Source organism: Nicotiana attenuata, unplaced genomic scaffold (assembly GCF_001879085.1).
Source record: "Nicotiana attenuata strain UT unplaced genomic scaffold, NIATTr2, whole genome shotgun sequence".
NCBI lineage: Eukaryota > Viridiplantae > Streptophyta > Magnoliopsida > Solanales > Solanaceae > Nicotiana > Nicotiana attenuata.
This window is the reverse complement of record NW_017670937.1, coordinates 120,251-137,314: the sequence shown is the minus strand read 5'-3', so window position 1 is coordinate 137,314 and position 17,064 is coordinate 120,251. Positions and strand designations below refer to the sequence as shown.

At 40.4% G+C, this 17,064-nt stretch overlaps 1 pseudogene; it reads right to left on the bottom strand.

Annotated features, from left to right (window-relative positions):
• Positions 1-466: 466 nt before the first annotated feature.
• On the bottom strand, positions 467-2,342 carry LOC109244624 (annotated as a pseudogene).
• Between the last annotated feature and the right edge of the window lie 14,722 nt (positions 2,343-17,064).

Here is a 17,064-nt window from a genome sequence, read left to right as displayed (position 1 = left end):
ATGAACAATCGCTGCTAATTCTAGGTCGTGCACAAAATAATTCTTCTCATGAATCTTCAGATGACGTGAACCATATACAAGAACTTGCCCCTCCTGCATCAATACACACCCAAGACAACGCGTGAAGCGTCATAATATACCGTATACATCACTGAACCAGAAGGCAACACTAGAACCGGTGCTGTAGTCAAGGCTGTCTTAAGCTTCTGAAATCTCGCCTCACAATCATCGGACCAACGGAAAGGAGTACCCTTCTGGGTCAATCTAGTCAAAGGTGATGCAATGGATAAAAAGCCCTGCACAAATCGGCGGTAATAACCTGCTAACCCCAAGAAACTCCTGATCTCAGTCACTGAAGTAGGACGTAGCCAACTCTGAACTGCCTCAATCTTCTTAGGATCCACCTTAATACCCTCTCCTGATACAATGTACCCCAAGAATGCCACTGACTCAGCCATAACTCACACTTGGAGAACTTAGCATATAGCTTCTGCTCTCGCAATGTCTGAAGCACTACTCTCAAATGCTGCTCGTGCTCCCCCAGGCTACGTGAGTATATCAAGATGTCATCAATGAAGACAATAACAAAGGATCAATATAAGGCCTGAAAACCCTGTTCATCAAGTCCATAAACGCCGCTGGGGCATTAGTCAAGCCGAAGGACATCACAAGAAACTCATAATGGCCATATCTAGTATGGAAGGTAGTCTTCCAGACATCTGAGTCCCGAATCTTCAGCTGATGATACCCCGATCTCAAGTCGATATTCGAGAACACCCTAGCAACCTGCAACTGGTCGAACAAATCGTCAATGTACGGAAACGGGTAATTGATCTTGATGGTATCCTTGTTCAATTGGCGGTAATCAATACACAACCTCATAGTCCCATCCTTCTGCTTCACAAACAACACTGGTGCACCCCAAGGTGACACACTCGGTCTCACAAACCCCTTTTCTAATAGCTCCTCAAGCTGCTCATTCAACTCTTTTAACTCTTTCGGAGCCATACGGTACGGTGGGATAGATATAGGCTGGTACCTGGAGCCAAATCAATACAGAAAACAATATCACTCCGGTGGCATACCTAGAAGGTCAGAAGGGAACACATCGGCGAACTCTTGGACTACCGTAACTGATAAATCGTCAGAGACTCTACTGTGGTGTCCCGAACATGAGCTAGATAAGCCAGAAAACCCTTCTCGACCAATTGCCAAGCCTTCAAAAAAGAAATAACCCGACTATATGTACTAACTAAGGAACCCTTCCACTCCAACCTTGGCAACTCTGGCATCGCTAAAGTAACGATCTTGGCATGACAATCTAGGACGACGTGGTATGAGGATAACCAATCCATGCCCAGGATGACCTCAAAGTCGGTCATATCAAGCAACAAGAGGTCTGCTCTAGTCTCAAAACCATAGAATGTGACGACACAGGACCGATAGATCCGATCCACAACCATAGAATCGCCCATAGGAGTAGACACATGAACATGAGTACCAAAGGACTCACGAGGAATATCTAGAAAATGAGCAAATAGAGATGATACATATGAATAGGTAGACCCTGGATCAAATAGTACTGAAGCATCCCTACCGCAGACGGAAATAATACCTGTGATAACGACATCTGAGGCCAATGCATCTTGTCTGGCCAGAAAAGAATAGAATCTGGATGGAGCGCCCGCTGGCTGGTCTCCACCTGTCTGAGCAAGAGCTGGCTGACCTCTCCCTGCCTGGCCTCCACCTCTAGGACGGCGCCTACCAGTCTGCCCTCCGCCTCTGGGCGGCTAGACAACTAGTGCTGTAATCATGGGTTGCTGACCCTGCTGCACTGCCTTGCCCCAAAGTCTGGGGCAGTATCTCCTCATATGACTAAGATCTCCGCACTCGAAACAACCCCTCGGTGCGGTGACCTACTGCCCTGATGTATGACCCTGATGGCCTGCAGACCCACTGGAAGAAGTCAGAATGGCCGGTGGGTGGTATGAACTCTCCGGTATAGCACTGAAGTAGCAGCCAGAAGAACCTTGGGGACCTGAATACCCACTAGAAGAACCCTAGATAGCTGGCGGGTGGTAAGAACTCTCTGGTATAGCGCTGAAATAGGAGCGCGCTGGAGCACCTCCAGGAGGTGGTTGTACTGAATATGGGGGTCTGTTGGGCTGACCCCTCCCAAACTAACCTGTGCCCCTAGCCGAAGCACCTTTAAACTCTCCAGAAAATCGAACCCTCCTGTCCTGCTGCATCTGCTCTCTACCTCTCAAACGGTAGCCTTCAATCCTCCGGGCAATCTCCACTACCAGCTGATAAGGAGTCCCCATCTCAACCTCTCGGGCCATGTTGGCCTTAATACCAGAATGCAGCCCTGCAACAAACCTCTATACCCTCTCTGCGTCAATAGGAAGTATCATAAGTGCATGGAGGGACAACTCAAAAAACCTCGCCTCATAGTCGGTCACTGAGATCTGACCCTACTCGAGCTGCTCAAACTGATACCGTAACTCTTCCCTCTTAGAGGGTGGAATATACCTATCAAAGAAAAGCTGTGTGAAGTGGCTCCAAGTAAAGGGAGGAGAACCCGTTGTCCTGCCAAGAACATAAGACTGCCACCATCGACGGCTCTGCCCTCCAGTTGGAAAGTAGTAAAGTCAACCCATGAGACTCCAATATCCTCATGTTTTGCAGACTGTCCCTGCACCTATCGATGAAATCTTGGGCATCGTCATGATGCTCGCCTCCGAAGATAGGAGGGTGCAGCCTAGCCCATCTTTCTAATAACTTTTGCGGATCACCGTTCGCAGCTGGTTTGGGCTCGGGTACCACTGCGGCAACTGGCTGGGCCCTATCCGCGGGTAGTGCACCCGGAGTCTGATACACTGCAGCTACATGACCAGGAGCCTGAGCAGTAGGGGTCCGTGCTCCCCTCCCGCTTGAGATGTGGCTGGGTCTGCTGGAAATAAACCAGCTTGAGTCATGGAATCCATGAATCGCAGCATACGACCCATGACCTCCTGAAAACCCGGTGCTGTCATAAAGTCTGCCAGGGTAGGCTTTGCTGCGGGCACCTCGTCCTGCTCCTCAATGATAGGATCCACCGCAGGATCCGCCGCTGGTGCAACTGGGGTAGCTCTGGGATGCCCTCGTCCCTTACCTCGGGCCGGTGCCCTCACCCGGCCTCTACCTCGGCCTCTAGAAATGGGAGGAGCAGCTCCTCCCGGGTCTAGAACGCCTGTCGTACGCGTCCTCACCATCTGTGAGAGAATAGAAGAAGGAAATTTAGTATACCATCAACTGCACGATAGAAGATGAATAAAGAGTACTTTCCTAACACCCTATAGCCTCTCGAAGATAAGTACAGACATCTTCGTGCCGATCTGCAAGACTCTATTAGGTCTGCCCATGACTTGTGAGACCTACGTGAACCTAGTGCTCTGATACCATATTGTCACGACCTAGATTCCATCATAGGTCGTGATGGCTCCCAACACGGTTGTTAGGCAAGCCGGCTCTAATCAAATAGTGAGTTCTCATTTATTTTACCAACCAATCCCATCATTTACTAAATCTTAAATTTTAAACAGCCGATAATTAACAAGTTCATAATAATAGAAGTACAACCCAGAATAATAGTCTACTAAGTGTGTGCCAGGAACTAGTGTCACAAGTACTTGGGCAACTAGTAGAATGTAAAAAAATACCACTATCCTACTGCCTGAAACAGAATAGACAGTACATAACAACAGCAAAAGAAGAGAACTTCGGTATGCTGCGTAACGGCTCAGAAGGGGCAACTCACAGTGAGATCTCGATTAGTTATTAGGAACGCGCGCCGGACGGGTAACTAGATGCACCTCCCTTAGATCCTGTATAGTTAAGTACAGAAGCGTAGTATGAGTACATAAACAACATGTATCCAGCAAGTATCCAGTCTAACCTCGAAGAAGTAGTGACGAGGGGTCGACTTGACACCTACTAAGGTCAACAATAATAACATTTAAGTACTACGCTAAGCATTAATAGCATGAATATATTGACAGTCCCAGAACAAGGAGAAATAAGACATTACTTCTTAACAATATATCAATCTCACTTATGTCATGTAATCAGTTACATTTCAAAACATTTAGACAAAAACACGGAAAAATTCCACATAGATAACATGCCCATATTGTGCCGAGGTCGTACGGCCCGGTCCGATATAATAATAATCTTGCACTGCTAGAGGGTCGAATAGCGCAAACCATAGATGCATCTATTTTCTACCGAGACGCTCGGCCCGATCCACAAATAGAAATTCAATATCAAGTAAGCACACATTGCTCAATTATAGTCAAATAATTCATACAAGTTCTCAAGTAAGTGAGTATATCCGTCTAGGTTTATTTACAAATTTCTAGCATGTCCTAAGTGATCTTAGTAGCAAACAAGGATGCAAGCATTTGAAAGTATGGCATGATACGGGTCCTAAACTTCCCGGACAATTAGCATAATAGTAGCTACGTACGGACTCTCATCACCAAGTACGTGCGTAGCCCCCACAGATAGTCACATACATTTATTTAATTCACTTATGGGGTTAATTCCCTCTTTCAAGGTTAGAAAGGAGACTCACCTTGCTCCAAAGCTTACTTCCAAATTAAGGAATGCGCTCAAACCCTCTAATCGGAGCCGAACGATCCAAAACTAATCAAATTGGGTAAGAACTAGTCAATACATGCTCAAGAGTTCATATTCTAACTATTAAAGTAGTTTCCCAACCCTAAATGCAATGTTCCTAAAATTCATCCCCAGGCACACGTGCCCGGATTCCGGAAATGTTTCGAAGGAAGTTGTTACCCATAACATAAGGATCAAGAATATATGATTTCTACTTCATTTCCTAACGAATTTCGTGGTTAAATCTTTTTTTTTTATCAAAACCCTAGGTTTTAATCTAAACTCACAATTTTCACTAATTTACATGGTGTAATCTACCCCTAAATTATGTATTAAACTCACATTAAGTAGAAATAGCTTACCTCAAAATGCTAGGCTGAAATCGCCTCTTTGGAAGCTCCCAAATCTCCCAAGAAATGAATGAAATGTGTCAAAAATGACACATTCCCATATTAAATGAAGGCACTACCTTCAGCGATTTCCGCACCTGCGGTTAGGGGATCGCATATGCGGTCTCGCTTTTGTGAGGGATAGACCACTTCTACGGAAATGGGTTGGGCTAGCTGGGGCCGCATCTGCGGTGTAGGGACAGCTTCTATGGAAGAGGAGTCGCATCTATGGTACCTGGGCTCCTCCCCTTGGGCCGCATCTGCGATTGGTAAGTTGCACCTGCGGTCTCGCACCTGCGGCTTGTAGCACATGCGCGGTTATGGCAGAACTGGAGCTTCAACTCCTTCTCAAATTTGCAACTTAACTCGAGCCAACATACCGACAAGTTTGAAATCATAAAACAGACTCGCTCGAACCCTCGGAACGCCCGAAACAATGCTAAATCTAATAATCACCCCTAAAACCAATTGAATCAAACTTATGAACTTCGAGTTCTTCAATCTACCTCCAATGTGCCGAAACGTACTTATACTACTCGAATTGCACCAAATTTTGTGTGCAAGTCTTAAATGATAATACGGAACTATTCCCGATCTCAGAATTCCGTTCGGACCTCGATAACACAAAAACTCGCTCCAAACCAAATTTAAAGACCTTCAAAATCCTTAATGAATCAACTTTTACTATTAGGCACTAAAATGCTCCCGGGTCATCCAAAACCCGATACAGACATATGCCCAAGTCCGAAATTATCATATGAACCTGTTGAAACCTTCAAATCCTAATTTTGAGGTCGTTTACTCAAAATGTTGACCGAAGTTAAATTGGCCTTTTAAGACAACCTTAAGAAACCAAGTGTTCTGATTTCATTCCAAACTCTTCCAAATCCCGAACCAACCATCCCCAAAAGTCATAAATTAGTAAAAGCAAGTATGGGAAGTCTTATTTCGGGGAACAGGGTTCTAGAAAGAATAACGACCAGTCGAGTCGTTACAAGTTCGAACACCTCAATTGGTTTGACTGAATTGACAGACTCAATAGCAAGTGTATCATCTATGTCGGAATTACACCTTTGATTTGCTTCGTCAATTTTCACAAGGTCGCCTTGAATTAGACTACCTCCAGCTACAACTTCTGTGTGAATTGTTGTTATGCACAAAGGATACATCCCGAATTCTCTGTTCACTTTTTTCAACTCTACATACAACCTGTAACCCATGTCGTTATGTATTTCCATTGGCGTGCAATTTCCATCTACTTTGTATTCAATTCAATTGGCTTTGAGCACAAATCTATGTTGAGTTGTTTCGAAATTGAAGCAACCAAATCATTGTACGACGCATACTCCTTTATCAGTCCCCTCAATCGAATAATCGACATAGTTACTCTCATTATTCCACTTGCCAGAATGACGCTGTAGCACGGTTAAACTTGCCATATGTGAAATCGAATTATACGATTTCTGTATATAATTGTATGAATCTCGAATTTTATTGGTTGAAAATAGAAATAGCCACGAACGATAGCAACAGAAAAATGAAGGATTACAAACTCGACGATTGCTCTATTTTGTTGTATTTTTCGGCTGGGAAAAATATTCAGCAGATTCGGCGTCAAATACAGATTATGGGTGATATAATTGAGTTAGTTGAGTTATATTAGGAGTCTATTATGTTAATTGATTCACTTTCCGTTTAAAAATAGCTGAATAGACCACGATTTACGCTACTATATTCACAAATACATATCGTGAACACAGTCGAATACAATAATTGCCTAACTGTACTCCCCTGTTTCACGCCGAGTTTTGCTACTGTATTCATGAATACAGTAGCTTAAATACATCGAATACACTCTAAAAAAATTGAAAACATAGCTATAGGAAGTAATATAGTAAATGGTAACTACAGCTAGCTAATAACCACTAAACAATAGTGGTTTGTGAAAATATACCTATCCAAGGAAATAAATATATTTGCAAGATACCCAGCAGGGGTGTGTGTGTGTGTGTGTGTGTGTGTGTGTGTGTGTGTGTGTGTGTGTGTGTGTATATATCTTCGCGGTATACAATTAACATATTTGGATACTAATCCTGGTATAGAATATAGGAAACAGTCTCTCTATCCTCATAAGGTAGGGGTAAGGTCTGCGTACACACTACCCTCCCTAAACCCCACAGTGTGGGATAATACTGGGTATGTTGTTGTTGCTGTGGATACTAATCCTGGTATAGAATATGGGAAACAACCTCTTTATCCTCACAAGGTAGGGGTAAGGTCTGCGTACACACGACCCTCCCCAGACCCCACTGTGTGGGATAATACTGGGTATGTTGTTGTTGTTGTGGATACTAATCCTGGTATAGAATATGGGAAATAGCCTCTTTATCCTCACAAGGTAGGGGTAAGGTCTGTGTACACACTACCCTCCCCATACCCCACAGTGTGGGATAATACTAGGTATGTTGTTGTTGTTGTGGATACTAATCCTGGTATAGAATATGGGATTGGATTTATCCCATACTTGGTTATGCGTAGTAGTTAGTAGCGGGATATTTTATACCAAAATGGTGGAATTAGCTATCACATATAAATGGTGGGAATAGCTAATTCCATGAGATATCCTTATCTATCCTACCTGGTTACTAAACAGCCCTTAATTGTATACAAAGGTATGATTCAACTATCCTTATTGATATATACCTTAATTATTCCTTTTTATTTTGTGCAAGATATTAACAATGTAATTGAAAATTTGATACCAAATCAAAATTTGACATAAAATGTGTAACTTGTCTAATTTAGGCCATTTAATTATTAAGTTTGTCATTTTGTGGCTTGAATTATTTCCATGTATTTTTAGGAAACCCATAATCCTTATAGGTTTAGGAAAACTCATTATCCTAATTGATTTGGGAAAGGAAAACCATATAGTCCTTGTCAAATTGGGAAACCTTTCTCTTATAGGTTTGGGACTATTTGGGATCTATATGTAGGGATTGTAGTTGGGATTCTATAGATTGTATTGTGCTTTTCTTCTTATTCATCGTGGAAAACTCTCTCTGCTTCTTCCCCGAGGATTAGGCTTAGTCGAACCTCATTAAATCATTGTGTTGATTTTTCTTCTCTATTTGCTTTGTGTGTGATTGTGTGATTGTGTGCTAGTTAACCCACAATCTTCCTCAACAATTGGTATTAGAGCAAGGTTCGGGTTTCTACATATAATCTAGGGTTAAGATGTCTTCATCATCTTCAACAAAGTATGAAGTTGAGAAATTTGACGGGGGTTCTAGTTTCAGTCTATGGAAGATTAGGATGAAATCATCTCTGGTGTTACAAGGGTTATGGAAGGTAATTGATGAGGATTTTCCTGAAGAGATGACATAGACAAAGAAGGCAGACCTGAAAGAGAGGGCTTTGAGTGCGATTTTCATGAGCGTTACAAATAGCGTTCTTCGAGAAATTGCTGAAGAAACTTCTGCAGCAACAACATGGAAGAAGTTGGAAGATCTGTATTCTAAAAATCGCTAACAAAACGCCTCTACTTGAAAAAGAGGTTATACAATCTCCGTATGAACTAAGGTATACCTGTTAAAACTCACCTTGATGAGTTTAATTCAATTATAATGGACCAGAAGAATGTGAATATCAAAATTGAGAGTGAGGATCAGGCCTTGATTGCATTATGTTCTTTACCACCGTCTTATGATACTTTTACCGATATGCTGCTATATGGGAAAATGGTATTTTACTGGAAGATGTTAGTAATGCACTAAAATCTGAAGAGTTGAAAAAGAGCTTTCTAGACAGCAGAATTGAGAGCGAGGGTCTTGTGATTAGAGGAAGAACACAACAAAAAGATTTTAACAGGAAAAAGTCAACCGCCAGATCAAAGTCTAGAGCAAGGAAGCAAAACTATTATGAGTGCGAGGAGCAAGGTCACTACAAGAGAGATTGTCCTAAGTTGAAGGAGAAAATAGGGAAGCTAGAATAGATAATTCGGCAAATATTGTTGACACTAAAAATAATTCTGATGATAGTGTCTATGTAGGGGAAGTCTGTGCTGTGAGTTCTCGTCATAGGCATAATTCTTGGGTTCTTGATTCTGGTGCTACTTTCCACATATGGCCACACAAAAATTGGTTTGCAATTTATCAGCAAATGAGTGGGACTGTCTACATGGGGGAATGATAATCCATTACCAGTAGAGGGGATTGGTAACATCAAATTGAGAATGTTCAATGGAATTATCAGAAACACTGAGTGTCGGCATGTTCCTCGGATAAAGAGAAATTTGATTTCTCTTTCGACTTTGGATGAACAACGGAATAAGTTTCACTCCGAGAATGGAATACTTAAAGTGTGTAAAGGCTCCATGGTGCTCATGAATGGTAAACTGCATTCTAAATTGTATCATCTTTAGGCCAGTGTAGTTGAAGGGGAAGCTACTGTAGCTTCTGAGAAAAGTGATCTGAATCAGTCTCAGTTATGGCACTTGCGAGTTAGCAATATAAGTGATAATGGATTGTCTTTGTTGAGTAAGCAGAATTTGTCGAACGGGTACAAAATCAAGTTTTGAAATTTTGTGAGCATTGCATGTTTGGTGAATAGACAAGGGTAAAGTTTAGCAAAAAGACCAATGTAATGACCCAAAGGGTCATCTTTTGTTTTAGAACCCGTTTTCGAGGCCTTGAAAACCCCATTTTCTTTCTCCTAGATTTGCGTGCGCAGTCTGGGCTCGTTTCCAAAAAGCTTTCATGTGAAATTTAAGAAAAGTATTGAATTTGGCCTTTAAAATTGATTAAAGTTGACTTCGGTCAACATTTTTGGTAAATGGACCCGCACCCGTTATTTGACGATCCCGTAGGGTTCTTAGTAAAATATGGGACATGGGCGTACGCCTGGAATTTAATTCCGAGGTCCCTAGCCCGAGAAAAGAATTTTTAAAGAAAATTGGTTGCTGGAAAATATAAGGACTTTTGGAAATGAAATGGTGTGTGATCTTGATGATAGCGGGCCCGTATTTCGGTTCCGGATTCCGGTACAGGTTTAAAATAATATTTAAGTCAAATTTGTAAAGTTTGATAAGAATCAGAGTTGATTTGATATAAATCGGACACTAGGTTGAGAAAATAGAAATTTTGAACTATCTTATGAATTTCATGAATTTGAGGTTAAATTCGTAGTTGTTGATGTTATTTTGATGATTTGATTACACGAGCAAGTCCGTATGATGTTTTTAGACTTGCGTGCATTTTTGGTTTGGAGCCCCGAGGGCTCGGGTGAGTTTTGAATAGACCACAGAGTGAGTTTGGACTTAGAAAATTTCTGCTGCAGCTGGTATTTTTGTTGCAGGCTCTGATCTCGCAATTGCGAGGTCAGGCTTCTCAACCTAACAGGATTGGAAATTGCGAGGGTTTTATCGCAATTGTGAAGAAGCCCAGGCCAGCACTTTTTCGCATTTGCGAACACCCCTTCGCAATTGCGAAGTCATCAGGAAGGGGCCAGTCATCGCAATTGCGAGAGGAGAAGACATGCAGCAGGTTCGCACTTCCGAAGCCTATCTTCGCAATTGCAACATCTGCACCTGAACAAAACATCATTGGACGGCATTCTTCAAAATTTCGAACCCTAAACATCCCTAGGCAATTTTTCAAAGGCTCAAACTTCTCCAAATCATAGGTAAGTGATTTCTAACTCATCTTCCTCAATCTAACTCATCTTTTTACATAATTTCACTTCAAATTTAGGGTTTTTCATGGGAAATTGGGTGTTCTTGGGTAGAAATTAGGATTCTCGAACTTTGGGGATTTGGACCTCAATTTGAGGTCGGATTTCAAAACCAATTGCATATTTGAGTTTATGGGTGAATGGGTAATCGGATTTTGGTCCGAACTTCGAGTTTTGATTAAGCGGGCTCAGGGTCTACTTTTAATTTTTTGGGGAAAAACATTGGGGAATCTATACTCATGCATTAGAATTGGTTTTTTTAGCGTTTATTGATGTTATTAAGTTAATTATGTAGATACGAGTGAATTGGTGGTGGAATCGAGAGGTAAACCGGTGGTTGAGCTTTGAAATACCCGTTGGCTTGAGGTAAGTGTTTGGTCTAACCTTGACTTGAGGGACTAGGGATCCCCATCTTGTTTGCTATGTGAAACATCATGTGTGTGACGTATAGGTGTGGTGACGAGTACCTATGCGTCACCAAATTACTTGTTTAGCCCATTTCCTTTCCCCGTTTCCCTGTATCTTGCTTTCCTGCCTTAATTGCTACTTGCTCATAAATATTTCCATGTCTAATTGCTTCATGTTAAATGTTGTTCTCTTTATTGAACTATTTAATTATTTCATGTTAACTGTTGATGCTCCCATTGAAGTATTATTGGTTTGTAGATTCATTTTATTACCATGTTGGCTTATATTGATTCATTGGTGCGTTATGGTGCACCTTGGTTGGTCTCACTGAGTAGTTTTCATCGGTGAAGTTTCATAATCGTAGTGATATTCCATTGTGTGGATTGAGGTATAAGTAATGTGGGGGATTTGAGTTAGCTTGTGAAACTCTTGTCTTTATTCTTTTGTGTTTGGTGCTGATGTTGATAACCAATTTTTCCCTCATACATTTTTAAATATGCATACATACTTTCAAAATATTGTACATGCATGCACAAGTGTTTTTATAATTTTTCTATAATTTTTAAAGGCCTTAAATCAATTTATTTCTGTATTTTTAATTATATAAATATTCAATAATTATCTCTCATATTACTTTATGATGATTTAATCATAAAAATTCATCATTTATGCCAATATAAGTGTTCAAATATTTTAAATGCATTTTTATAATTACATTTGCAGTTTTAAGACTATAATTGCATATTTTGCAATAATAGCCCATACATATGCATAATTATCTTATCTATATAGAAAATGACTTTTATATTCTATAATGTTAAGTAATTATTTTAAATCATTTTCATGCACAAATCACATTTTTATCATTTATAATTATTTTATAAAATTATTTTATTAGATTAAATAGGTATTTAAAACATAGCCCATTTTCTTAATTAAATTTTCTAACCTCACCCAACCCAAATACCCGCCCAACCCGACCTAGAACCTCCTCTGATCGTGGTTGTTGTTCTTTGAGATCAACGGTCCACGTTATTTCTTACCTTTTAAATCCAACAAACCCCAAAACGCTACCCATTTCTCTCAGGCACCGCCGCCCTCTTCTCCTCTCTTCTCTCTCAGACGCTCTCAAACCCTAGAGCGTCGTCACTCAAAACTCCCTCCAAATCCATGCGATTCCCAACCGAATATGGAATCATTTGGTGATTTACCGTCTTATCCAACCCCCATATCTCTACTGGTTGTTCGATTTTCATGTTACTTAATGGGATCTCAAGGGATTCGAACCAGATTTGGTTCAAATCTCTCATCTTTGCGATTAATCCACCTATATTCAACCCTATGTCTGTGAGTACTATCATTTTTATGTTTTCGTGGCTTCAAATCTCTGGTTCGAACCAGATTTTCTACCTCTGTTCATAAACCTAGCTATTTCCGTTAAATCCGTTTAGATCTCTTTAGATCTAAAACAGTTTTGAGTTTGTTTGGTATTTCCCTTAAGATTTTTCTGCTTTTACTGTTACTATTAACCGATTTTCTTTTACCCTGGGGTTTTGATTTCTGACGAGCTTTCTGTAAAATGCTTAGACATTTAAATGCTTTCAATTATGGTTTTCTCCTTTACTATTTTAACCGATCCTTTTTAAGTTTCATCTCTATATCTTTGACTAGGGTTTTGATTCTCTGACTATTTATCTTGTTGTCTTTCGCCCGTTACCTTTAACTCTGTCAATTAAGTTGTTAATTGATTTACTTACTTAAAATATGGTTTGAAGTTTTACTTGTTCTTACCCTGTTTATGTATCCGTATTATTGGCTTGATTGTGTGTCCTAATTCCTAATTGATTCAGGAAACTGTTTCTTACCTTATTAACCTTGCTCTTAATTACGGATTGATTCTATGTGAGATTTTTCCTTAAATTAAGTGGTACTTATTTGATCCTGTCCTCTTAATTGATTCCTGACTGATTGCTAATTGATTTTTCATACCTTATGTATGTGTGATTGATTCATTACCTTACGTGAGCTACCCTATTGCATGCTATAAAAACCCTTTTTGTTCTGACTTTCAAGAGACAGACTCAGACACTTACACGAACACACTCAGAAAGTTACACCTACACACAGATTCTTACTCTGACTCACACACACTCTCTATTGTGATCTTTTCTGTTGCTTGTGTTTGCTGCACTATCTAGCCGGTTGAAAGCCAAGGCTAGACTATTGGACTTTACTTGTTCTTAACTTCCTGTTTGCTATTTCTTAAGCGGTATGTCTCCACTTCTGCCATCATGCAATATGCTATGTAATTAGACCTATGTGCTTCATGCTTATTGATCTTAATCAGCATGTCTACTTCTATGTAATTAGACTTATGTGCTTCATGTTTATTACTCTTAATTAGAATCTAAACTAGCATGATTGCTATCCTGTTTTAAGCGTTCACCCCCTAACAAACTCCTGATTAATTCATGACTTCTATGCTCTCAACTTTTGTTACCTTTCTGTATGATTGTCTTATCGGTAATTTGATCCTGGTATGTTGTTCTTTGATTAACATATGTCTATATGTTCACCTAGTAATAAATAATGGATTAAGGCCATGTGAAACTTTGTTCAAATTAATTGATACTCTATCCTGTCTGTTGTTTGATTGCTGGTGTTCATGGCTGAACTCCTTCTGCTAAATGTGTGATGCTTGTGGTTCTTGTAATCTGGTAATCTGTTTCTACGCACTTCTGAAATCCAAACTATTTTTTTTTAAAACAAAACTGTCTCCTATTTTCATATATTATTTTCAACTCCTACTCTTAGTTAACTAGGGTCCTGCCACCCCCAGTTTGAGCACTGCTTAGGGTCCATGAGACTTCTCTGAACGTTGACGTATTGGGGCTTGTTTCCAATCCTTTATGAAATGCTTCTGAACATTTGTTCTCTAGTGTGAGCACTGCCCTAGGTTCTCGAAGCCTTTGGGAACTCTGACACACTAGAGATTTGGGTTCTTGGTGCTTTGCCAATGGTTACTGTGTATCTCTGAGCTTTGGAGCTGTTATGGTTTGAAGGCCTGGGTTATCCGGATGCATCGGGCCTGCTGCAGGTTTCCTATAGTTATATACTTTGTAATCTATTCATTTGCTTATGGTCTGTAATAATGATGGGGCAATAGTGAATTGGGGAAAACTAGGCCTAGTTTGATGTTTGCATGAGAATAGGGTAGAAAACCTGCTTTAGGTGCCTGTTTCTGTCAAATATTTTTCATTACTATATGTTAGATATCCTGCCTATAGGTTATTACTTGTTCAGTTATATTCTGTTACTGCACGCAGTAGCTAACATGCCTACAGGTATTTGTTTCAATACATTCTGTTACTATGTGCGGTTGATAACATGCCTATAGGATCAAAATAGCTATGAATATCCCGTCAAGATTCACTACTGCATTTAAATCATGCCCACAAAGTTTCGAAATCAGTTCTGTATTTTAAAAATCCTGCCTATAAAGTTTAAGGAATTTTTGCATTTAGATACCATATCTATAGGAAATTTCAGAATCATTTTGCATTTAGATACCATGTTAATAGGAAACTTCAGAATCATTGTTTGCATTTAGATACCATGCCTATAAGGACTTAAGATCAGTTCTTTTACACTTAGATATCATGCCTGTAGGGTCCAAAAGATAAAAATCAGCCTGCTAAAATCAGTAACTGTTTACAGCTCAGATACCAGGGTTATATAATTTTGTTCGACTGTCACTTAGGCAATCTTGTAGGCTAATTGGATTCTGGGTTTAAAATTGCTATTTTTCTGCTGCTTGAAACGTGTCCAGATTCAATAAGTAATAAAATTAGTAGGCAAACTGGTTAGGTATTTACTCACCTTAATAAAACTGCTGCATATTTTGTGCTCATCTAGATATCCTGCTATAGGACTCTAAATCGTTTAAAAACTATTTGATTGAGACGTGCATTTGTTTTGTCTATTTGTGGAGGTAAATGTGAGCCCCCTTAATTGCATCTTTATGTGATAGTCCTATGTCACGAACCAAACCCACTGGGTCGTGATGGCGCCTCTCGTGAAGACAAGGCCAGCCAACAGAACATTAACTCCTCAAATATCTAACAGTTATTAATCATAAATAAGCTTAAAGCAGGAATATCGTAACCAATATTACGGAATAACCGCGATAACAAGGATGTCAACCCAAATCCAGCCCGCAATCGGGGTGTCACAAGTCATGAGCCACTACAGAGTTTAATATCTACTACAAGACTGTATCTAAGAACATAAGCTGAAGATAAACGAAGTACTAATAATAAAGAAGAAACGGGGCTATGGACGCTGACAGCTGCCTCGTCTCTCTGGGTCCGCCTGGTCTGGATGGAAATCAGCGCGTAGGAACGAACTCTGCTATGCCTGTATCTGCACACACGGTGCAGGGAGTAATGTGAGTACTCCGACCCAGTGAGCAATAAAAATGAATAACTACTGAGAATATAAAATCCCACACAGGCACAGATAATGCTATCTCAAACAGTAAAATCAAGTAAACAGTAGGAACCAGTGAAACATAGCAAGAAATTCTCTTTGAAAACAATTAATAAAACAAGTATGCTCAAGTATGGTCAGTCATTGTTACCTGACTGGTCAGCCATTGTTACCTGACCCAACGCGTGTTTCAGTGCCATTGTTACCACTGGTCAACCATTGTTACCTGACCCAATGCGTGTTTCAGTGCCATTGTTACCACTGGTCAGCCATTGTTACCTGACTGGTCAGTCATTGTTACCTAACCAAAACACGTATGACAATGTCATTGTTACCACCGTCCAATTCTAAATGGGTACCCGCGCTCACTGTGGATGTGCAGACTCCGGAGGGGCTCCTACAGCCCAAGCTCTATCAACAAGGCCTGAAAGCCTGAACAGTATCAATACGAGGCCTGAAAGCCTCCTCACCTCACTCATCATGCCCTCACATAAGGCCCTCGGATTCAATCGGTCCAGAAATAGTCAACAGCCCCTCGGGCAACAGTAAAGCAATAATACTCAGCTCAAACAATAGTTCAAATATCAGTTTAAAACTCCAAGTTTGAGTAAATATGGCTGAGTTCAAGAAACAGTGTAAATCACATGGACTGAGTTCAAATAATATTTCAAACAGTGAGGAAAACAGTGATGATAGTTCATAAAGAGTTCAAACAGTCGGCAATAAGCCCCAAATATGGCAATAAGCCCAAATCATAGTGAAAACAACAAGTCATTGCTAATACGCGGTAAAATATCATCCGGACTGGATCAAGTCACAGTCCCCAATAGTAAATGACCCCGCGCACGTCATGGAACGCGTGTCTCATCTCAACATAGCACCAAGTTGTGGAAATCCGGGGTTTCAAACCCTCAGGACGTCATTCAAAATTATTACTCACCTCGAACCGGTGAAATCTCTAGCTCGCGACGCCTTTGCCCCTCAAACCGACCTCCACGCGCGTCAAATCTAACCAAAACCACAAGGAATACGTCACAATAGGCTAATGAATCATAACCCAATCGAAAAGACTCGAAAAATATCAAAAATCACGAAGTTGGCAAAACCCGAGCCCCGGGCCTATTTCTCGAAAAATTACGAAATTCACATCACCGGATTCCTCGTCTCGCCACGAGTCCGTACATATCAAATTTACCAAAATCGGAGTTCAAATGACCCCTCAAATGTTCATTTTAACTCTCTTAAGTTTCAAGCCCTAAACCACCATTTTTGCCCATAAATTACTTGAGTTTTCAGCTCTAATCCATGTATTAGCATCATAAAATTGAGTTTTAAGTTCAAGAAACTTACCTCAAGTCGTTCCCCCTTGAATCCCTCTTTAATCTCCACC